This window comes from Schistocerca cancellata, chromosome 1, assembly GCF_023864275.1.
Source record: "Schistocerca cancellata isolate TAMUIC-IGC-003103 chromosome 1, iqSchCanc2.1, whole genome shotgun sequence".
Taxonomy (NCBI): domain Eukaryota; kingdom Metazoa; phylum Arthropoda; class Insecta; order Orthoptera; family Acrididae; genus Schistocerca; species Schistocerca cancellata.
Window position 1 is genome coordinate 311,271,052 of NC_064626.1, and position 14,128 is coordinate 311,285,179.

The window sequence follows — 14,128 nt, forward strand, 5'->3', positions numbered from 1 at the left end:
CCTGCATTGTAGTGGCCCATTGGATTTTGTGTTTCACATATGCCGTGCCGTCTCTGTGCTTCCTCTGCCGCATGCAGTGTCTGGCGCACCTTAACTTAGCATCGCACTCCGTCGGCGATCATTTCAGTCGCACATCCTGCCCTCTGGGCAGTTGATGCGAGCAACAGTACAGAGAGCCTCCTAGCGGAGAAATTAAGAACTACTTGCAACAACCTGCTCGCAAGAGAACGGGCGATTTGTCTCGGAGCGGGTGACTGGTGGCCGTTCACCGCTCCCCCACCCTCGGAACTCGCCCGCTCAACGCTCACCCCACCGTTCTCGACTCTAGCCAGAGCGTTGAGCAAAGCAACTCAGGTGTCACTGCTGTCTTAGGTCACTAGAGATGGGCAAAACTGTTCTTTTCAGAGATCGGATCAGAACTGTTCACTCCCTGAAATGAACTAGCTCTTTTTCATGACTCACCACTCATTCACAATAGAAAATAAATGGAAGGCACATTGCCCTTTAAACTTGGTTTATTCCAGTACTATACCTGTATTTTGATCTTATTTGATCCTATTTTGAAGTAACACAGATAATGAGTAAGAATTTTGTATTGTTTATTGAAATTTCCACGATATGACAAAGTTTTTGATTATTGATTTATTTTGCACTATCGTGGATTTTTGGGTGATCGGTAAATGTTGTAACTTGAGATTTACATTAACAATATATTTGGCTATAATGTATTAAAATTTCATTAAACTCGTACAAATACATCACAAGCTATATATTTTTAAAGTGAATGTTTCCTTTTGAAGACTCCTAAAATCGCAAAATCCGTACCAGAATAAGAAACAAAAAATATAAATTTGACTGTAAGACTAAAGTGCTGCATATAGCCTTACGCAGAATAAAACAAGGAAAATATTGGTGTATCACATTTTGCGATACGTTTATCGGTTCGCCTGTAATTAAAGAGTAAATTCGAGTGTCCATAATAAAAATCCTATAGTAAGAGGAGTCGTCAGGAACCTAATCTGATCAGTTTAAACAAATAAAAATAAAATAAAAACAAATGATGTATACATAACATAATAATGTAATATACATAGCGGTATTACTAAGAAGAACAATATCCAGTAGAGACGAACTCCGATGCAGAAGTGCTGAGTCAAGTAGGTCGAGCTGCGAGCTGTATTACTGCGTGAGCTAAGACCGCAGAGACCAGAGTGACACCCGAGTTGCTTTGCTCAACGCTCTGGCTAGAGTTGAGAACGGTGGGGTGAGCGTTGAGCGGGCGAGTTCCGAGGGTGGGGGGAGCGGTGAACGGCTACCAGTCACCCGCTCCGAGACAAATCGTCCGTTCTCTTGCGAGCACGTTGTTGCAAGTAGTTCTTATGTTCTCCGCTAGGAGGCTCTCTGTCCTGTTGCTCGCATCAACTGCCCAGAGGGCAGGACGTGCGACTGAAACGATCGCCGACAGAGTGCGATGCTAAGTTAAGCTGCGCCAGACACTGCACGCGGCAGAGGACGCACAGAGACGTCACGGCATATGTGAAACACAAGATCCAATGGGGCACTGCACAATGAAGGCGGCCAAGGTAGAAGCAGGGCAGAGGCCGGCGCCGGCTGTGTTGTGTGGCGTGCACTGTGCTCTGACCAGCAGAGGCACTGCTGATATGCTCTCTCTCTCTCTCTCTCTCTCTCTCTCTCTCTCTCTCTCTCTCTGCCGTGGGAAACGTTTGGAGCTACCGTTCTTTTTTTCTGAATCACTGATTGTTCACTCCTTTGAAAGATTCAACTCTATGAATCAGTTCAGGAGCGGATCCCCCATCTCTATAGGTCACACAGTAACACAGCTCATGGCTTGACCTGCTTGACTCAGGGCATCGGAGTTCGTCTCTACTGGATATTGTTCTTCGTAGTAATACCGGTATGTATATTACATAATTATGTTATGTACACATCATCTGTTTTTATTTTATTTTTATTTGTTTAAAGTGATCAGATTAGGATCCTCACGACTCATCCTACTACAGGATTTTTTATTATGGACCCTCAAATGTACGCTTTGATTACGAGCGAACTGATAAACGTATCGCAAAATCACCTTTGACCATGATTATGGCTACAAAGCCAAAACCACGATAGTGAAAAATAAATCAATAATCAAAAACTTTGTCATTTCGTGGAAATTTCAATAAACAATACAAAATTCTTACTCATTATCTGTGTTACTTCAAAATAGGATCAAATAAGATCAAAATACAGGTATAGTACTGGAATAAACCAAGTTTAAAGGGCAATGTGCCTTCCATTTATTTTCTATTGTGAATGAGTGGTGAGTCATGAAAAAGAGCTAGTTCATTTCAGGGAGTGAACAGTTCTGATCCGATCTCTGAAAAGAACAGTTTTGCCCATCTCTAGACGTGACACGACAGTACAGCGCGAAACGCACGTGCCGCACGAGTCCAGCACATATTGCGACGCGTACACCATACTTCGCACGCGCCGACTGGCGACGCTCTGCGCTGACAGAACCGAAGCACGCACAACCTGTTATCTTTCTCAAACGATTTTACGGAAACTATTCAGTGAAATTATTTGATTTTTGCCTTACTTGTAGCGTTATATGTCAGCTTCGTGGCGAAGAGCCCATCATCTCGCCAATGACCATTCTTACTGTAATGTAAACATTTTAGTAAGACACTACGCAAGACTCAAAAAGTTTGCAACGAAAATTAGGGGTTGCTATGATTTTGCGTTTGGTGCATATTACACCATATGTTGCTGCGAATGAAATTTAGCTAACATGTTGAATTTTTGTTTAGACTTGGGAGGAGGTCTCTATCTGCCTTCGATCTCGAGAAAATGGATCCCATGTAGCGCGCTCACTTCCGATCTCAATCCCGCGAGAATGAAATACTCGCAACATCTCTCATATCTCCTAAGCCGCTCGAGACATCGAAACGAAAGTTTGGCGAATGATAGCACACAAGGAGGAGAGTGTTTTGCCAATTCTTAAACACACGGAACTTTCTTATCTACGGCTATATATCAGTACTTATACTTCCCTTTTTATTTATTTCACTCCAGTGACTAATTTTTTAAGAGTTGTCGACAGCTATCGAAACAAGAGCTTTCTAGTATGAAACTAAACATGAAATTTCTTCTTTTATGTTACTACACACCGACACTATGAGGTTTTTCGTGAGCTAGCTCTGTGATTGCCAATTACTTGTTTAATGAGGCACTCCGTTTCGGAATTCTGTCTCAATAGCGGTTGTGAGAAGAGTTTGGCAAATTACATTGTGACAAAGGAAGTACAATTAAACCAGCCACCAAGAGAAATGTGGCCGTTACTCACAAACGGTGATGCTTCTTTGAATGAAAAAAGGTTAACAACTTACACAAAAATAGATTGCCAATTTTGTTGGAATTTTGGTGGAATCCCCGTGTCCCATCGTATTTTTAACACAGAGACTGGAATGGAAACTTAGCAAAGGATTTTATTCCTTCTCATGATCTGAGCAGTATTAAAATAATGACGGGCGTTCCTTCAGGCGGAATGACAGGCACATGCCAGATACTGGTTACTCACCTACGGCTTGCCAAACTGACAATGTGTGATCGCGAATAAAATAGTTATTGAGAAAAATAAACAATTGATCTGTCGCACAACACAATGGTCAGTGTACTGTGAGCAGCGGAGGATAATGCGCGACAGGTATGCACAAGCTAGCCATGTGTCCCTTATGAGCTGGAGTTCGAAAAACATTGTCATGAAAGTAGATCTGCCTTTGTCAGCAGTAGATTTCAACAAATTAAATATATCTAATCATAACACTCTTTTAGGATATTCCTACTTTCGTAATAATACCGGTCATTTTCTTCATTTGTGTAGCCTGTTGTATAATTAGTTTATTAATTCTGATAATGTGCATACAACAATTGAAATGCTTTTTCTCATCACGGCGAACCAATTAAATCATTGTTATTTGTGACTGCTTTTCGACTGTTTCTAGCTTGCAGTGGAAATGTGATGTTCACAAACATGTAGTACAGTGAATCTTATTAAATTATTACAGCCAGCCGGCCGGAGTGGCCGAGCGGTTAAAGGCGCTACAGTCTGGAACCGCTACGGTCGCTGGTTCGAATCCTGCCTCGGGCATGGATGTGTGTGATGTCCTTAGGTTAGTTAGGTTTAAGTAGTTCTAAGTTCTAGGGGACTTATGACCACAGCAGTTGAGTCCCATAGTGCTCAGAGCCATTTGAACCATTTTTTTATTACAGCCATACCCAAGTAATCACAGTGAGACTTCTATACTCCAGATCTTGGACGCTTTTTACCAGGAGCACAAAGGGGTCACATCTGTGGAGATTATCCCTTTCTAAATTTTTGTAACACATCGTACAGATACGCCAGGATACTAGGCAGCGAGAAGATAACCTTGTTTTACTTTCCTTCCTTGCTTCTTAATCACACGATTTTGTAATATTCCATGCTTCTTTACCCACTACGCTCTGTGCCTTCTTGCGATCTGAAAACATCGCAGAAGCATATGATACAATTCCAGCGGCAAATGGCTCATCAACTACTCAAGTATGCATTTCTCTTGACAGAAAAAAAGAAACAAAACAAAACAATACAGATATAAATAACAGAACAGTATAATGTACTAACGAAGAAAGCTGGAGCATTTAAATGGCGAAAAACGAAACACTACCCAAAAGCAATAAAATTTAGTACACAGTAAGGCCAAATTTATCGTATGGGCAATACTACCACGGCTCATATGCGCCTTCCAATGCGAGCACATGGCCAAACTACTTTCCCGCTCCCCGCCTCAAATTTCCCACGGTGCTAGGGAGGTACTCGCGACGCGAGAAACTATGCCTCAACCACAACGCCGCGCGACCTGGCGCAGACGCGTGTCGCGTCCCAGTCGCGTCGCGTCGCAGTTTGCGCGGTCCCATTTGAACCCGTGTAGTTACAAAAACACGCGCCGCGCTGCGTCGCGCCACACGCGCTATACGCGTCTCAATTTGCGCCTAGTGGAACGGCGCTACCGGACAGTCGCGGCACTTTTCGTATGTTACCCCTATCGCGGGTGCATTTTTTGTAGCAACTCAGTTTTGTTAAATAGAAATGTCATCAACTGACTGTATTTATTTTTTATACTTCTGTTTTTGTGACTTAGGACCAAAAACTATGGTGGTGCATATTCCACCACGGCACCTCTGTGAGTTGTTAAAATTATGGTGGTAAATGGATTTCCCTCTTCCCTTTTGTGAGCTGTAGCCATTACCATTAAAAAATAATGAACTGTGTTTTATGTTTTTATTTTACGTTTTACTTTATTTAAATAATTGATATTAAATTTTACTTACCACAACGCGAAAAACATCCTAGATACTTTATCACGCAATAAAGGTATGAGCTGAAATAGGTCACGCTAATGTGTACTGTAGAAGCGAAGCAATGTGTTCGGACGACTGTAATGATCCCACGACAAACAGAAACTAATTGTTGTAGCAGTTTTCATACACCTGGTGCAGAACAAGATGTCAGGCATAGACAGAGGTGATAAGACATATCCCAAAAAGCTTTGGGGTACCCCTAAGTTGGTGGTAAGTATGCTTCCTAAAAAGCACAAATGATACATTAATTCTGTGATATGTATACTTTTCAAGCCCCTTCCACAAACTACTTTGATGCTAACCATATTTCCCAAGAACCATTAAAACACAGTTGTTTGGTGGAATATATACTTCCCACAGTCCTGAAGGCTATATTTCACAACAAACAGAAACCACAGCTGGTGCAGCGAACTGCCACTAGGTGCCGGGAGCGTACTTATTCCCCTAACCCTGTAAAGAAACACATTTAGTGTGAACTATATCCCCCACGACCCGCAACGGAGTTATAGTAGCTGCAACCCGTATCCTTAGCATCAGTACTCAACGAAATTACTCATGTTAGGCCACGTGACGCGATGTTGAGACACTACATTTGTATTCGAAAGAGGCAGGGGTCTAATCCCTTTACGGCTGTCTGCGTTCGAATATTCTGTGCTTTCTCCATATCCGCAAAGGTGATTTCCAGGCTTGTTCATTTAAACAGAACGTAGCCGATTTCCTCCCTGCTGTTGCCGACCACTAAGGGACCTAACTGCTGAGGTCATCGGCCCCTAGACTTACGCAGTACTTAAACTAACTTATGCTACGAACAACACACACAACCATGCCCAAGAGAGGACTCGAACCTCCGGCGGGAGGGGCCGCGCAATCCGTGACATGGCGCCTTTAACCACGCGGCCACAACACGTCTCAGTCTTCTCGATTCCTTGTCCATATTACTTTAATCGCCCTTCCTTCATATTATGTTGTTCTAACGTGTTCCTGATTTTGTCCGTTATAAATGATTTTTTTGAAGATCTGCGATTGTGAAAGCATTGGGTTTGTTGATAAATACCGTTCTTTTATCATATTTTATAGGGCGCGAATTGCGAAATGATTCCCATTTCCAAATGCGTATTTCTTTGTGCTATGCCATTTTTATGTTATGTTTTGGAGGTGTGAGGTTCTGATTTGTTTTGTTGACTTCACTGCAATATATAAAAAACGCGCAATTTTTAATTAATTATCAATTTTTATATGTAGTTAGTGGTGAAATTTGGAAGAACTTGTACTCTATTTGTGCAGAGTCTCACACATGTTAAACGTCACTCACAACTTTCAGTGCACAGTATACATCAAAAATAACTTACATTAAGAAACAGTCACAAAGACGTTTTCAGATGTAGTTGACAGATATTGTTACAGGTACTCCACAAATATGCTTTTGTACAAAAATAGTTCAAATGGCTCTGAGCACTATGGGACTTCAACTTCTGAGGTCATCAGTCCCCTAGAACTTAGAACTAATTAAATCTAACTAACCTAAGGACACCACACACATCCATGCCCGAGGCAGGATTCGAACCTGCGACCGTAGCGGTCGCGCGGTTCCAGACTGTAGCGCCTGGAACCGCTCGGTCACTTCGGCCGGCTGCTTTTGTACAGAAGGTAATTATCTTAACGGTGTGGATTATAATTTGCTTACAACCATTTTACAATGGAGGCTATTTCAGTGTGTAACTATTTTTATTTAAGTATACTGTCGAAGCATCTGAAGAAAGGAAGCGACTCGCTTTCACGTTTTTCATTCAGCATTTTGTCTTCATATTTTCTGTAATGTGTATACATCTCCACTAATCCCAACAGTTCTATTTTATGCCCTTTATTTAGTCGGTGGGGTACTTTGACATTTTGCACTACTTAACCAAATGGGTGTCCCATATTACTTACGTATGTTGTTTGTCTGTTATGTTAAAGCCTACACACACACAACAGCTACAGACATACAAAACATAGGACGCCTATCTGGAAAAGTAGACCAAAATGCCGAAGTACTTCACTGCCTAAATAAAGGGCATAAAATGGATTTGTTAGAAGAACTGGAGATATATACACATTACAGAAAATATAAAGACAAAATGCTAAACGAAAGGTGAATTTCTTCAGATGTTTCGACAATATACTTAAAAGTAGTAATACATACGAATAACCGCCATTGTAAAATAGATGTAAACAATTATCATCCATATCGTTAATATTAATACTTTCTGCACAAAAGCATATCTGTGGTGGATCTGTAACATTATCTGTCAACTACATATAAAAACTGTTTGTTTATGTCAGTTATTCTCAATGTGTACAGTGAACTGAAAGTTGTGAGTGATGGTTAACATGTGTGAGACTCTGCACAAATGTACTGTAAGAAAACTAAGTACAAGTTCTTCCAAATTTCGCCACTGACTACACTTAAAAATCGATAATTAACGAAAAATTGCACGTTTCTTATATATTGCACTAAAATCAACAAAACAAAGTAGAATCTGATACCTCAAAAACATTACATAAAAATGGCATACTTCAAAGAAATACACACTTGAAAATGGGAATCCTTTCCCGAAACACGTCCTGTAAAATATGAATAAAAGAAAATCATGACTGGTAGCAGAAAATTTATTTATATACAAAAACAGTCTAATATATGGCAAACATAAGCATTCTGATCCCTAATACCGCATATTTTTAGGTCTTAGGTGAGTTCTAATTATTTATTTGATATGATAAAAATAGCCTCGGGAAAGTCTGTCATTATGAAACACTTCCACCTGCCGAGCAAGAGTATGAGGCAGGCGAAATACTCTCAGGCTTCAAGAAGAATGTAATCATTCCAATTCCAAAGAAAGCAGGTGCTGGCAGGTGTTAATATTACCGAACTATCAGTTTAATAAGACACGCTTGCAAAATGTTTACAGAATACTTTACACAAGAATGGAAAAACTGATAGAAGCCGACCTCGGGTAAGGTCAGTTTGGATTACAGAGAAAATTAGGAACACGCCAGGCAATACTGGCCCTACTATTTGTAGAATGTAGGTTAAGGAAAGGCAAAACTACGTTCGTTGCAGCTGTAGACTTAGAGAAAGCTTTTGACACTGCTGACTAGAGTACTATATTTGAAATTCTGCGCTAGCAGGAGTAAAATACAGGGAGCGAATCGTTTTACAATTTATGCAGAAACCAGACGGCAGCTACAAGAGTCAAGGGGCATGCAAGGGAAGCAGTGGCCGAGATGGGAGTGAGTCAGGGTTGTAGCCCATCTCCTTAGTTATTCAATCTGTATACTGAGTAATCAGAAAAGGAAACAAAAGAAAAATCCGGAGTAGGTATTAAAGTTCAAGGAGAAGAAATAAAAACTTTGAGGTGTGACGACGACACAGTATTCTGTCAGAGACAGCAAAGAACTTGGAAGGGCAGTTGAAGGGAATGAACAGCGTCTTGAAACGAGGATATAGGTTGAACAGCAACAAAAGCAAAACAAGGGTAATGGAGTGTAGTCGAATTAAATCAGGTGATACTGGGGGAACTAGATTACGAAAAGAGACCCTTAAAGTAGTAGATACGTTTTGCTGTTTGGGAACCAAATAACCGACGACGGCCGAAGTAGAAAGAATAGAAAATGTAGATTGGCAATGGCAAGAAAAGCGTTTCTCAAGAAGAGAAATTTGTTAACATCGAATATTGATTTAAGTGTCAGAAAATCTTTCTGAAAATATTTGTGTAGAGTGTAGTCATGTATGGAATGAAACATAGACGATAAACAGTTTAGGGAAAAGAAACTAGTAAATAGAATCTTCTGAAATTTGGTGCTACAGAAGAATGCTTAAGATTAGATGGGCAGACGAAAATGAGGAGATACTGGATAGAACTGGGGAGACAAGAAATTTGTGGCATAACTTGATTCAGTCTGAGACATCAAGGGCTCACCAATTTAATATTAGAGGGAAGTGTCTGTGCAGGGAGGGCGGGAGGGTAAAAATCGTAGAGGGAGACCGAGAGATGAATACAGTAAGCTGATTCAGAGGGATGTAGGTTGCAGTAGTTCGGAGTTGTAGAGGCTTGCACAGGACAGAGTAGCGTGGCGAGTTGCATCAAATCAGTCTTCGAACTGAAAACTACAACAACAACAACAACAAAAATAGCCCTTCGGGTCGCCTATTACATCAGACCTGGGCTAATGAAATTTTTTAATCGAAGTTTTGCTATAGTTCCTAATTGCCTTAAAGACGTCTAAGTACCTGAGAAATCTATGATTGTTTCATTGGCGCTAGAAGCAAATAGGTATTGCCTCATTTATTTCCGGAACACAAATTACCAGATTAATACGACTTTCCACTATTGTGTCACGTCATATTTTTTGCGTTAATCTACACTTTCAACACTTCATAGCAACATCTATGATGTGGGTTATTTCTTTATGAAGACTTATAAATTGGTGAAATAAGTCTAAAGAAAAAGGGATCTGGTCCTCCACACTTATCTCTGAAGACGACTAGTCTCGTTTTCTTCGAAATGTTATCAAACTGATCAAAGAAATCTTACATCTGTTGCTCAGATTTTTCGTGACTGACATTAAGTGAGCAAAACTCCTATTCCTGGATGATTCACACGTAACAATCAGTTTCCTTGTGCAATGGAATCAATCTTGTACATTCGTTTTTTAATTTTCTCTTTCGCTTTCTGTCGCACATGTTTTATACTATCACAGAACGTTCGGACACTTAGTACTTTGGTACATGACCACTTTGTTGCGAAAGACGTTCATGACTGGCACAACTTGGATAACGTGGCAGATTTGACCAATGGCCAGGGAACCATCGTTTTATTTTTAAAAAATTCATGTCCTTACTCCCTTTCGTTTGATTCAAACTAATGTACAAGTCCTCTTAAGAATTTGGGAAACCCGACTTGCGGAAGGAAAAATAGAGTTTGACAAAACTAAGCGGCGTGCCCATTAAAGAACCCGAGAGAAAAATAAACAAGTACACAGCTGCGCTGTTGGATAAGTTTACTTAAGTGAGTAATACGTGTTAATAATGCAAACGACTGACTGCAGAGCCTGCATGTAAACAGAACAAAATTCATATTGAATTTGATATTTGTAAACAGGTTATAATAATCAAATTTCATTCGTGATGGATTATAATCAACTCCGAGTCTGACATAACCGAAATGAATAAGAAATGAGTTTTCAGTGGAGCGCGCGCTGATTTGAATCTTCTTGGCTGATTAAAACTACGTGCCGGACCGTGACCCAAGCGTGGGACCTTTGCCTTTCCCGGCTGTCTATTGACGTCCTGAGATGCTGGGTATTCCGTCGCATATTAGCGTCTTTCTTGCACGATATTTTGGCAACGTGAACGGTTATCTTCTTCGATGATATCCAGCAGAAACCTGATACCTCATGTTGTCGAAACGATTCATAAATGAATAAGCAAACAACACCTTTCAGTGAAACCATTTTTAACATTTACGGTTTCAAGCGACGTAGTTCGTGATAAAATTATGTGCATTATTAGCCATGGAATCGGATTTACATGAAGTAAGGCGTTAGCATTTAAGAAGAGAAGAAAACATTTTAGTGCATGTTTGTGTTATTAATATGTCCTGCAATAAATTCTCAATGTTGGAGCTATGATACTTCTTACATTTTGAACTGCTTTAGTGTGCACAGTTTTTTTTTTTTTATCTGGCGCTTATTTGCAGGAGAATCAGTAACATGCATTTACAAGATATACACCGGTATGAGAATAACGAGTGAATAGCTTCCACTACGCACTCTGTAAAGTAGCAGGTGGTTCAGAACTTTTCGCTCATCTTTAAAAATCGAACTCTTGTTTACATGAGAATTGTTTATATATTATGGAAGTGAAACGCGTAGTAGACTGGAACAGGAAGTTCGTAACAAAACGAAGACAATGACGCTTCAGAGCGTAGCGCTTCGCCGTCGAAGACAAAGCACATGGTTCAACTAGCTTACTGGTTCAAAGAGAGGACAAGGCCATCCCTGTAAGCTTTGTGTGACACTACTACTGGTAGCGAGTTCTTTGCGGTCCGAAACTGGTTTCGACAGTCAGCGACTACGCTCTAACGTCTCTCTCTCCGTGTGTAAAAACTGCAGATTGATCCACTTACGCTTAAAACTGAGTGGAAATGTACTGTGGTGAAAATAAAACGTGGGAAATAGTAGATATATACATAATTCTGGAACCCTTCAACATGTAGCCCGGATAGCTCAGTCGGTAGAGCATTAGGCTTTTAACCTAAGGGTCCAGGGTTCAAGTCCCTGTTCGGGCGAATATTTTTATCTGTAAATATCGCTCGTAATTACAAATTTGAACCATCCATATTCCGATTTATTAATTTGTATTGCGCTATTATCGCTTGTACTGTATGAGCTACAGGCCTAATCCTACCAATTTTACTCCGAGAACTGCACAGCGTGATTGGGTTTATCCATTTGCCCACCCTGAAAACTGCTCTCACAAAAATACATTTTTTCTCTTATTCTGTCATTTAAGTTTGTTTCGTCTTATCTTCAGCAACGCCTACTTAAATTAGTAGTAAAAGTTGTTAAAGATCTCCTTCAGAGAACTTTAGTACAATTCAAAAGTACTGAAAATATTGAAGATAACATTCGAGTAGTTTACATAACATAGTTCCTGAGAAAGATGATTCATCACTTTCTTCGGAATCTACTTTTGTTGTACTTTTCTGCTTTTGACCAGCTTTCACTACTATCCAAATGACATCACACCTCAATGTGCTTCCTTTTGCACTCAAGTTCTGCTTCAAAGCAAAGAAAAATGAATCATGCTCACTGGTAGGACCATTGTTGCTATGCACATAGAGAAATTAGATATCTTGTATTACAGCAGTGCTGTTATTAGTTGAATAAGATGTGGGTTGGCAGGAGAGCCAACACCGGTTTTGAGAGGAAGCCGAAAGGCACGCGTTTTAGCTCACGCAGGCTGGCATGAGGTCTGGAACATGTCAAGGAAATCAGACTAGCAAAAAAGGACGTAGCTGTGGAATACTTAACTTTAATCCGTAAATGGTGAACGTCGCTCTTGACGGTACATGTTTTACAGCATCAATAGTAATGGCGCCTTGCTAAATCGTAGCAAATGACGTAGCTGAAGGCTATGCTAACTATCGTCTCGGCAAATGAGAGCGTATTTTGTCAGTGAACCATCGCTAGCAAAGTCGGTTGTACAACTGGGGCGAGTGCTAGGAAGTCTCTCTAGACCTGCCGAGTGGCGGCGCTCGGTCTGCATCACTGATAGTGTCGACACGCGGGTCCGACGTATACTAACGGACCGCGGCCGATTTAAAGGTTACCACCTACCAAGTGTGGTGTCTGGCTGTGACACCACATGAGACATTCATTGTAAAAACTGAACACTTAAATTTTTGGATTAAATTATACATTATATTATAATGTTTATAAAAGGTAGGCATAAAGTAACCCGCCATCCGCCCCCGTTGGTATTGCTCACAATAATTTAGCACCCCTGTTCACGACAAATGGTGCACATAAAAGTTAATTAGCTACAAATTATGTAGCTCTCTTTAGGGATACAAGGAATCTCGTCTTAACAGTAATCTGCAGTATTAACCACACACATCTGTGTGTTACCGTAATAGGATAAACAATGAGACAGCAAAAACAATGCTCTTTATTAACAGTTCATTTTCATTCCATAGGCAATAAAAAAAAAACGCAACCATTTATGAAGTGCCGAAATAGAAGGTTTAACTTTTTTTTATTTTCTTTTTTTTTACAGCAGTCCCGTAACTCAAAACGCCTAAAGTTGCCAAACGATCCTTAAGGTACTTTCACACCGAAAACCAACTCCAACAAACAAAAACATACAACTGTTGTATATTTGTGAAACTTATAACTGTTGACAAATGTTGACAACAGTTTCAAACTCTTGTAAACATACGGTCTGCTTTTTATTTTTTGTTAGACAAAAGCAATGGAAATGGATTCTGACTGTGAAATTTTGCCATTTGTTATGGCAGGAGATGATGCTTTTGCTCTTTCAGAGTACATGCTGAAACCATACGCAGGATGGCAAGAGAAGGGCGCAGGAAAAATGTTTAATTGCCTAATATCTCGCGCTAGAAGAGTGGTGAAGAATTTTTTTGGAATTTTGTAAGCAGTTTTCCGGTGTCTTTTTTTAGAACAAACTATGCGCTTATGTCCTAAAAAAGCAAGATTAGTGACTTCTGTAACTGTGTCTTTGCACAGTTTTCTTAGAAGAAATAAAGAAAGTACCACAGTTTACTCACTACCTGGCACTTTTGATGTGGAAGATCCAGAAACAGACAGAGTTTTGGATGGCAATTGGAGGATGCCTCTGCAAAATATATATCTTCAGAGAAAGAAAGGCAATGTAGGAAAAACCGCAAAAAATGTATGAGATGAATTTGCTATCTACTTTGTATCGGATGTTGGTAAAGTGAAATGGCGAGAGGAATATGAATAAATAAATAGTGAAAAGACAAATATAATAAAAAAACTTCCGAACAAAACCCTTACAGATAGGTTTAGTCATTAACAATGAAGCCATTAATTCGCAAACTACTTTGTATCAGATTTTGACAACATGATATGAGAAGAGAAGTGACGTTCCCGTGAAAATACAGTTGTAATTGCAAAATTTCGATGAAAAGTCTTACAGTTT

General features: G+C 40.1%; 1 non-coding gene across 1 annotated transcript; it reads left to right on the plus strand.

Annotated features, from left to right (window-relative positions):
• Positions 1-11,659: 11,659 nt before the first annotated feature.
• Positions 11,660-11,732, plus strand: Trnak-uuu (transfer RNA lysine (anticodon UUU)). Its single transcript has one exon. It is a non-coding gene; the product is annotated as a tRNA-Lys (tRNA).
• Positions 11,733-14,128: the final 2,396 nt, after the last annotated feature.